Raw genomic sequence first — 9,241 nt, 5'->3', positions numbered from 1 at the left:
CTTTGTTCTTTGTTATTTTCATTTTTTCTTATTCGTATTCAAATTATCTTATTTTCTTGGATGCCAAGAATCCTTGATTTCTTGGTGGTATTGATCCTTGAAAAGTTACTTGTGCGGTTTCCTGAGTATTTAGGATAGAGATGTTCTTCTCCAGCGAGGCTTTCATTTGGAGTCTGTACCACTAGGAATATCTTAACCCAATTCCAAGCATGGAGAGTTCTAGACTCATATGGGCCATGCATACATGGAGTAAAAATCTTTGCAAAGGTTGGCCTGCAGCCATAATCTCCCAAAGAACTCTTGTTTGCTTTTTTTTTAATCCATTTTTGCAATGAATGCAGAGCCCTCTTTTCAGTTCCTAGCAGTTGTGAAAGGATAGGTCCCAGTGTCTCTTTGATTGACACTCCATTTGAGGTTAGAGTCCCTCTGGCCCCTAGCTCAAATTATGGCCCCATATGTCTTAATAAATGCATAAATTCTGGGCATGTCTTTTATCTCTATGGCCCTCAAACCAAGCTCAAGTGTTTGCAGTGCTCTTACACACCTTCAGCATAAAAATGCCTTTAGAGTTTTGACATTTTTAAAAAAATTGGGTGAAACATTCCCCATTTTCTTTTTATTCCTTCTTCCTTCCCTCACTTCCTTCCTTCCTCGCTTCCCTTCTTTTTTCACTTTCTAGTATTTCTGCAACATGTTTTATTATTTCACCAGGATTGTTGGTGTGAGGAACCCACTGCTCAAGCAATTTGCTACTATACTCACTGAATGCTTTGCACAGGCCCCCGCAGGCCCAGATCAGCCACTGAGGTTTTATAAAAGAAGCCTTGCAATGTGAGCTAAGCAACTTCAAGCAAAAAGGTACAAAAAAAATGATGTTGCAGAAACAAGTCCTTATGTCCTTGTTGCTCTGGGTCTCAGGTGAGAAATTTAAAAGTGCCTCAGTCCGTTTGGAGTAATATCTTATGAAATTTAAAAAAAAAACTAATTCTAAGATATAGTGAGAAATATAGGCTATTTCCAAAATAGACCCAATTATTTGCTGAAATGGAATACCATTAGAACACACATTTTAATTTATGTATTTCTATGTGTCTGTGATGAAGAGTGTGTGTATCATCATTATCCGTTTGTGATTGCAGGTGTTTGTGGGGACATCGTGATGACCCAGTCTCCAGATTCCTTGGCTGTGTGTCCAAGACTGATGGTCACCCTTGGCTGCAGGGCTAGTGAGAGTGTTAGCAACTTCTTAGTCCAGTACCAGCAAAAACCAGGACAGGCTCCTAAGCTGCTAATGTATGCAGCATCCACCAGGTCATCTGGGTTTCCTGACTGATTCAGTGGCAGTTAATCTGGGATAGATTTCACTCTCACCCTCGGCAGCCTCCAGGCAGAAGATATGGCTATTGATATCTGTCAGCAGTATGGTAGCTATCCTCCCACAGTGCTTCAGCCTTGAACACAAACTTCAGTCCGAGAACCATGGGTCAGTGAATCTTTGCTGAACCAGCTGCTTCCTCCCTACAGAGTCCTGAACATGCACAATCCTCTGTCTATCTGAAAGGTAGTATCTCCTGACTTATTGCTTGGAGGGATTGCAAGGCCCAGGAAAATATTCTGGCAGATGACCTTTTCTGGACCTCTGGATCTGGATTTCAGGATCTGGATTGTGTGGGAGGTTATAGAAGAAAAAATGCTGTAGAGATCTCTTAGAGATCAGGAGTTTTTGCGTCATGGGAACCTGCATGGTTCCCATGGACTGATCACATGATTCAGTCAGTGTTTGTCTCTACCTTCCATAAAAGTGTCTAGTGAATTTATACCCTGATGGAACAACTCTATCGTCTCGGTCTCTCTTTTACTCTGGAACATTTCTATTTTAATTCCTGATTCTCCTGGTCTTCTTTCTTTATCTGCTATCACCTTCAAACTCTGGATCATCTCAATATTAAGCACTTGACCTCTCCTATTCAAAACCTTCCACACAGATGGTAGAATCCCTCTTTTGCTTTTTCCTTCCATGGGCCTATTTTCCAGCTAAGTCTTTCTGATCAAAGTCACTGAGTTTCTTTCCTTCTCAGTCTCCTTTGTACCATCCTTATCTTCTCTCCGTTTCCTTCAGTCATACTCATTCTTACAAAGGCATTTCTCTAATTCTTTGACTCTGTCACTCTAGAAACACATGACAGTGTTCCCCATTGCCTTTTCTCATCATTTGTCAACTTTCTTTCTCTCCCTCTTTTTTTTTTTTAAAGATTGTCACCTGAGCTAACATCTGTTGCCAATCTTTTTGTTTTTCTTCTTCTCCTTCTCCCCAAAGCTCCCCAGTACATAGTTGTATAGACTAATTGTAGGTCCTTGTTCTGCTATGTGTGATGCCACCTCAGCATGGCTTGATGAACGGTGCTCAGTCCATGCCCAGGATCCCAGTTGGTGAAACCCTGGGCCACCAAAGAAGAGTGCATGAACTTAACCACTCAGCCACTGGGCTGGCCCCTGAACTTTCTCTTTAAATCAATCCCAATCGGCACCCAAGTCTAACTTCGTGACTGAAGGAAATTGTGATTCTAAGTGTGCTGTAATTTGAATCCCTTGGAAAACATTTAATTAACATGCCCATTTCAGTGAAAATAAGGAAAAACTCCAGTCATTTCAGCATTATTTCTTCACCTCCTTCTGAAATACATGGGTTAATGAAATTTAGTTTCAGGAAAGATCCCAGCAAGTGTAGTCCCTGATCCCTGATCAGTGTAGTTGAACACTCTTTCCTGCATAACAACTTCTTATAATAATTAGAAATATATTTAAAGCATTGATATTGAGTAATTCATGTTTTACTCATTCATTCAAGACATGTTTTTTGGGGTGCTTACTATGTGTCAAGAGTAAAAATATTTGTTTTCATTCCAGTTGAGGGAGCCAGATAATAAACAACTGTGTCACTAAACATTTACTAAGTGCTGTGAAGAAAAATAACCAAGGAAGGGAATAAAAGCTGGCTGGTATAACAGTGGGTAGAAAGTTAAAACTGTATGATGTGTTAGTTAGCTCTGGTGTAGTAGACCACCCACAAAATGCAGTGGCTTAAAACAGTAGCGTTTTTATTGCTGTCATGATTATTACTCGGCTGAGTAGTTCTGTTAATATGGGCCTGACATGTTTGATCTTGGCTGGCTTGCTTGTGTATTTAAAGTTAGCTAAGGTAAATTTATCTTCTGGGTTTTAATTTTAGTTCTTTGTAAAGACTGTAATATAAACCAACAACCCAATTAAAAAGTGGGCAGAAGATCTGAACAGAAATTTCTCCAAAGAAGATATACGGATGGCCAACAGGCATATGAAAAGATGCTCAACATCATTAGCTATCTGGGAAATGCAAATCAAAACTACAATGAGGTATCACCTCACTCTGGTCAGAATGGCTGTAATTAACAAGACAGGAAACGACAAATGTTGGAGAGGGTGTGGAGAGAAGGAAACCCTTGTCCACTGCTGGTGCGAATGCAAACTGGTGCAGCCACTGTGGAAAGCAGTATGGAGTATCCTCAGAAAATTAAGGATAGATCTACCATATGATCCAGCTATCCCACTGCTGGGTATTTATCCAAAGAACTTGAAAACACAAAGGCATAAAGACTCTTGCACCCGTATGTTCATTGCAGCATTATACACAATAGCCAAGACATGGAAGCAACCTAGGTGCCCATCAAGGGACGAATGGATAAAGAAGATGTGATATTTATACACGATGGACTACTACTCAGCCATAAGAAATGATGAAATCCGGCCATTTGTGACAACATGGATGAACCTTGAGGGTATTTTGCTGAGTGAAATAAGTCAGAGGGAGAATGTCAAATACCATATGATCTCACTCATAAGTAGAAGATAAAAACAACAACAAACAAACACATAGCATTGGAGATTGGATTGGTGGTTACCATATGGGAAGGGAGGAGGGGGGAGGGCAAAAGGGGTAATTAGGCTCACATGTGAGGGGATGGACTATAATTAGTTGTTGTTGGTGAACATGTTGTAATCTACACAGAATTTGAAATATATTATGATGTACATCCAAAAATAAATAAATTAATTAATTAAAAATAAAAAAAAAATAAAATGGAAAAAAAATACTGTAACAACACCCTTTACAATTTCCTTTTCCTTCTAGATATATCCATGTCTGCTATTCATTTAAAAACTAAACTATTTGTGCTCATTTCAATATCTGAAATCCTACAGGGACTTCCTTATCTGCTTTCTGTGATTCTGCTGTCACTCATGTTGTTCAAATTCAGGTAATCTTGTTTTCTTGTTTATTAAGAAATCTCTGACATCTCTCTCATGTTGGCTTTTCAAAAATTATTTCTGAGGTCTCCTGAGAGTTTAGAATGGGATTGTCCTCTTCAAGAGAAGTTTTATGTTTGTTTATTCCAGGTGCTTGTGGCCTCTACTAGTTGGATGGGTAAATCAAGTTGAAAGTTGGAAAGATCCAGACTCTCTTAGGCCATGCATGCTTGGGATGTGATCCCATGTGGAGATTGATCTACAGTCACAACTTCCTAGGGAAGGGTATTTTTTTCTTCTTGCTTTTCCCTTTCATCTCTAGTTCTGCAACAAATCTAAGCGGTTGTCCCCGCAGTTCAGTTCCGAGAAGTTGAGGGGAGGGGAGAGTTCACTCCAGATTTGGTTTACTCTTATCCTGAGAGATCCTGAGGGGCTCCAGACTAATGTAGGATTGATCTGCCTCAGAGTTTCTCACCTAGATGGTCTCTGAGCCTCCACTTCAGCCTCTCTTTCCTTTGCACGGTCCTGGTACCCAAGCTCACAGGTTTGTTGTATACTTAGATGCCTTCAGGAAAAAGCAGCTTTAATAATAAAATATTTTTTGGTTACAGAAAATTGAAAATTTCACATTATCTTTTCAGAGCCTCAATGTTTTTAAGGACACACACACACAGACACACTCTTATGTGTATGTGTGTTTGTATTTAACATAAAGGTTCTTTGTTAGATTGTCTTGTGTTGGTTGTAGCTTGTGTAAGAGACTGTTGTTGATTTTGAGAAATATTTTATATTTCAACTGGTTTCTGAATACTTATTGGAAATTGCAGTTTCTAAATTTGTGTGTGTGTCTTTCACAGCCAAACAGTCACCTTTTCTGGTATTATTTTTGGCTCTTTCTTTAAATTACGTACTTCCACAACCACTGCTATGATTTACTTCCATAATCACTATTTGTTTGCATGGTCTCCTCTGGGCCCTGGCTGGCTGCTGAGAGCTTTACAAATGTGCTTTTTCCCTCCACAGTGTGGACTGGGCTGCCTCAGGCAGAGCAATGGGAGAACAATATCACAGGCCAAGCTCCTCATGTTTTTGCTGATCTGGGTCCCAGGTGAGAGGTTTAAAAGTACCTCAGTCTCTCCAGATTAGTATTTTTGTGGATTAGAAAATGATTTCAGATGCAGAGCAAAATAAGTGTTATTTCCAAAACAGACTCTATTAGGTATAACAGGGTCTGTGTGGTATGTAGCATTATAAAAAATGTTTTAAAACTTCTTGGCTTAATGTATGTGTGTATGGTCACTGTTCATTCCTGATTGCAGGTGCCTGTGGGGACATCATAATGATCCAGTCTTCCCGGTTGCTGGCTGTTTCTGCAGGAGACAGGTTCACCATCAACTGCAAGTCCAGCTGGAGCATTAGCAACTACTTAGCCTGGTACCAGTAGAAACCGGGACAGACTCCAAAGCGCCTCATCTCCTGGGCATCCACCCAGGCACCTGAGGTCCCTGACTGACTCAGTGGCAGCGGATTTGTGACACATTTCACTCTCACCATCAGCAGTCTCCAGGCTGAAGATGTGGCCGACTTTTACCATCAGCAGTGTTATAGCTCTCCTCTCACAGTGCTCCAGCCTTGAACAAGAACATCCTCGGGTCTGCTTTTCAGCTTGTCAGCATCTAAAGCACCAGATGCTTCCTCCCCACACAGCCCTCGACTTGTGCACTTTCTCTGTCCGCCAGAGAGGCTGCGTGTCCTGACTCACTTATGGGTTGGTTTGCAGGGCTAGGAGATAATTAAGGGTCTTGATGTCTCTTTGACCTCCTGTTGTGGAAAGTCCCTAGAGGAAAATGCTATTAAGACCTCTGTATTTCTTTTCTATTGCTGTTGCAACAAATTACCACAACCTTACTAGCTTAAATATTAAAAACTTATCATTTCATAGTTCTGGTGTCAAAAGACAAAAATGGGTCTCACTGGGCCAAAAGCAAGATGCTGGCAAGGCTGCTTTCTCTTCTAGAAGTTCTGGGAGAGAATCTGTTTTCTTGCCTTTCCTGCTCCTAGAGACTTCTGAGTTCCTTGGCAAGTGGCCCCCTTCCTCCATATTCAAAGCCTGTGACATTGCATCTTTCTAACTTTTCTTCTATAGTCACATCTTTCTCTGGTCACAGCCAGGAGAGATTCTCTGCTTTTAAAGATTTATATAATTAGATTGGCCCCACTCAGAGAATCCAGGAGAATCTCCTCATCTCAAGGTTCTTACCCTTATTCACATCTTCGAAGTTCCTTTTGCCTCCCTGTGAGGTAACATATTAATAGGTTCTGGGGTAATACGGCCTTGACAGCTTTGGGGGCCATTATCCTGCCTTCCCACAGCCTCCCTTGAACTCTTCTATTTCATTGTCAGGAACTTAGTCAGTGTGTTTTATTCCGTTAGATGCACATGACTGAACCCAGTCAGGCTCCAGCTCGACTCAGTAGTTTATAAGATCCAATGAAATTCATGCCATGATGAATCACTATACCCTGACAAATCACTTCCCTTTGACTTCTTGCTTCCAATCTTTCCTATTTTAATTCCTTCTCAGGCTCCTTCCCTTTCTCTTTTCCTTGCTATTATCCTCTGAATCTTGGAGCTTCAGGTTCAAAGCCTCCACCACCGAGCCAGATCTGCCTCTTGCCCTCCCTGCTTATGGACCCTTTTTAACAGCCAGGCCTTTTGTGTGATGTCTTCCGATTGGCTCCTGGTAGTCCTACCTCAGTTTCTCGGCTTAGTACTGCCTTTATTTTGAAAGCAAAAGAAAGCAACAACAAAAAAAGAAAAGGAAAGTGAAATATCTTCATCAAATTCTTTCTTTTCAAATTATTTTATTGAGGCCACCTAGGTTTATAACATCATGTAAATTTCAGGTGTACATTATTATATATCAGCTTCTGTACAGGCTGCATCATGTTCACCACACCAATAGTCTAGTTTCTTTGTCTTTTGCTGAGGAAGATTTGTTGTGAGCTAACATCTGTTGCTAATCTTCCTCTTTTTGCGTGTGAGCATGACTACAGCATGGCCATTGACAGACGAGTGGTGTAGGTCTGCACCTGGAAACTGAACCCAGGACGCCAAAGCAGAGTGCACTGAACTTAACCACTAGGCCACTGGGGCTGGCCCACTAATAGTCTAGTTTTTATCCATCATCATGCATATGTGCCCCTTTACCCATTTGCCCTCCCCCAGACCCCTTTCCCTCTAGTGACCACCAATCTGTTCCCTGGATCTATATGTTCGTTTGTTTCTCTTTCACATGAGTGAAATTATACAGTGTTTGTATTTCTCTGTCTGATTTATTTCATTTAGCATAGTAGCCTCAAGGTGCACTCATGTTGTTGCAAATGGCACGATTTTGTCCTTTTTCATGGGTAAGCAGTTTTCTACTGTATATATATACACCACATCTTCTTTATCAATTCATGTGTTGATGGGCACTATGGTTGCTGCCACATTTTGGCTATTGTGGATAATGTTGCAATGAACATAGCGGTGCATATCTTTTTGAAATAGTATTTTCATGTTCTTTGGATAAATAACCAGAAGTGGAATAGCTGGATCATCTAGTATTTCTATTTTTAATTTTTGGGGGAACTTCCATACTTTTTTCCATAGTGGCTACCCCAATTTAAATTTCCACAAACAGTGAACAGGGTTTCATTTTCTCCACATCCTCACCAATACTTGTTATTTCTTGTCTTTTTGATAATATCCATTCTAATAGGTGTGAGGTGATATCTCATTGTGATTTTGGTTTGCATTTCCCAGGTTGATGAGCAATGTACAGCACCTTTTCATGTACCTATTGGCATCTGTATGTCTTTTCTGGAAAAATGTCTATTCAAATCCTCTGCCCATTTTTTAATTGGATTGGTTGTTTTTTGTTATTGAGTTGTATGAGTTCTTTATGTATTGTAAATATTAACCCCTTATCAGATATATGATTTGTAAATATTCTCTCCTATTCACCAGGTTGCCTTTTCATCTTGTTGATGGTTTGCTTTGCTGTGCAGAGGTGTGAGATAGTGGTCCAGTTCCAGTCTTTTGCATGCGGCTGTCCAGTTTTCCAGGGGGGAACATTTTAATGCATTTGCTGAAACCCAGTGAAAGAATGAAAAGTGACCCTGTGCACCATGAAAATATGCTTATTTCTTCAGCATGACAGCTGCTCCAAGACTCAGTCAGGGTCCCAAACATAATTTTTAAATTGGAAAGAACCTTTACTATTTGACTTCGACAGCTGAGGAATCCAAGGTTCCCTTAAAGAAACTGAGGTTGTGGGCGCACAGCCAAGGTCTAAACCTTTACTTTATAACACCCACTTCAGTGATTTCCACAGAATGGGGCTGTCTCAGCCACCCTGCAGAATGCATCAGATTGGTACAGGAATAATCTTTACCATGATGAGTGTATTAATTAAGGGCAATGATGGCTACTCTAACAGATATGATCTGAAACTTGAATGATTGAACACATTAGAAATTTATTTTTCACTCACAAAAGTTCTAATTGGCAGTGGAGGGTGGGGTTTCTGTTCCATCCTGTTCCTCAGGGACACAGGCTGACAAAGGTCATCTTCAATATAAGGCTTCCACAGTGAGTTGCAAGACTACTGATTATCAGAGAAAAATTGACCTCAGAGTCACTGCCACTGAATCTGGCTGGAATTCCAGACTAGGATGGAGGCTTTGGGGATGAGAAGCTTTATACAAAGTAAAGTTCTCCATTGCTGCCAAAGAGATTTGGTTGTTTAAGGAGACGGTGAAAATAGAGTAAACACAAACTCTCCAGGTAGATCTCCAATCACTTTGGTAGTGTGGTCTTTATTATCCTTCCCACATCCTGCCTTGCATCATGGAATTTTGCACTCAGATTCTAATCTTCCTACGAGAGACTGACCAGCTGGAGGTGAGTGAC

At 40.6% G+C, this 9,241-nt stretch overlaps 1 long non-coding RNA gene across 1 annotated transcript; it reads left to right on the top strand.

Moving 5' to 3' along the window:
- On the top strand, positions 1-8,247 carry LOC139075706 (uncharacterized). The gene is made up of 3 exons (XR_011526370.1): positions 1-1,561; positions 3,230-5,392; positions 5,604-8,247. It is a non-coding gene; the product is annotated as an uncharacterized lncRNA (long non-coding RNA).
- The last annotated feature ends 994 nt before the right edge of the window (positions 8,248-9,241 follow it).

This window comes from Equus przewalskii, chromosome 14 (assembly GCF_037783145.1).
Source record: "Equus przewalskii isolate Varuska chromosome 14, EquPr2, whole genome shotgun sequence".
NCBI classification, from domain to species: domain Eukaryota; kingdom Metazoa; phylum Chordata; class Mammalia; order Perissodactyla; family Equidae; genus Equus; species Equus przewalskii.
The sequence above is the reverse complement of the archived record's forward strand: the minus strand, read 5'-3'. Positions and strand labels throughout refer to the sequence as shown.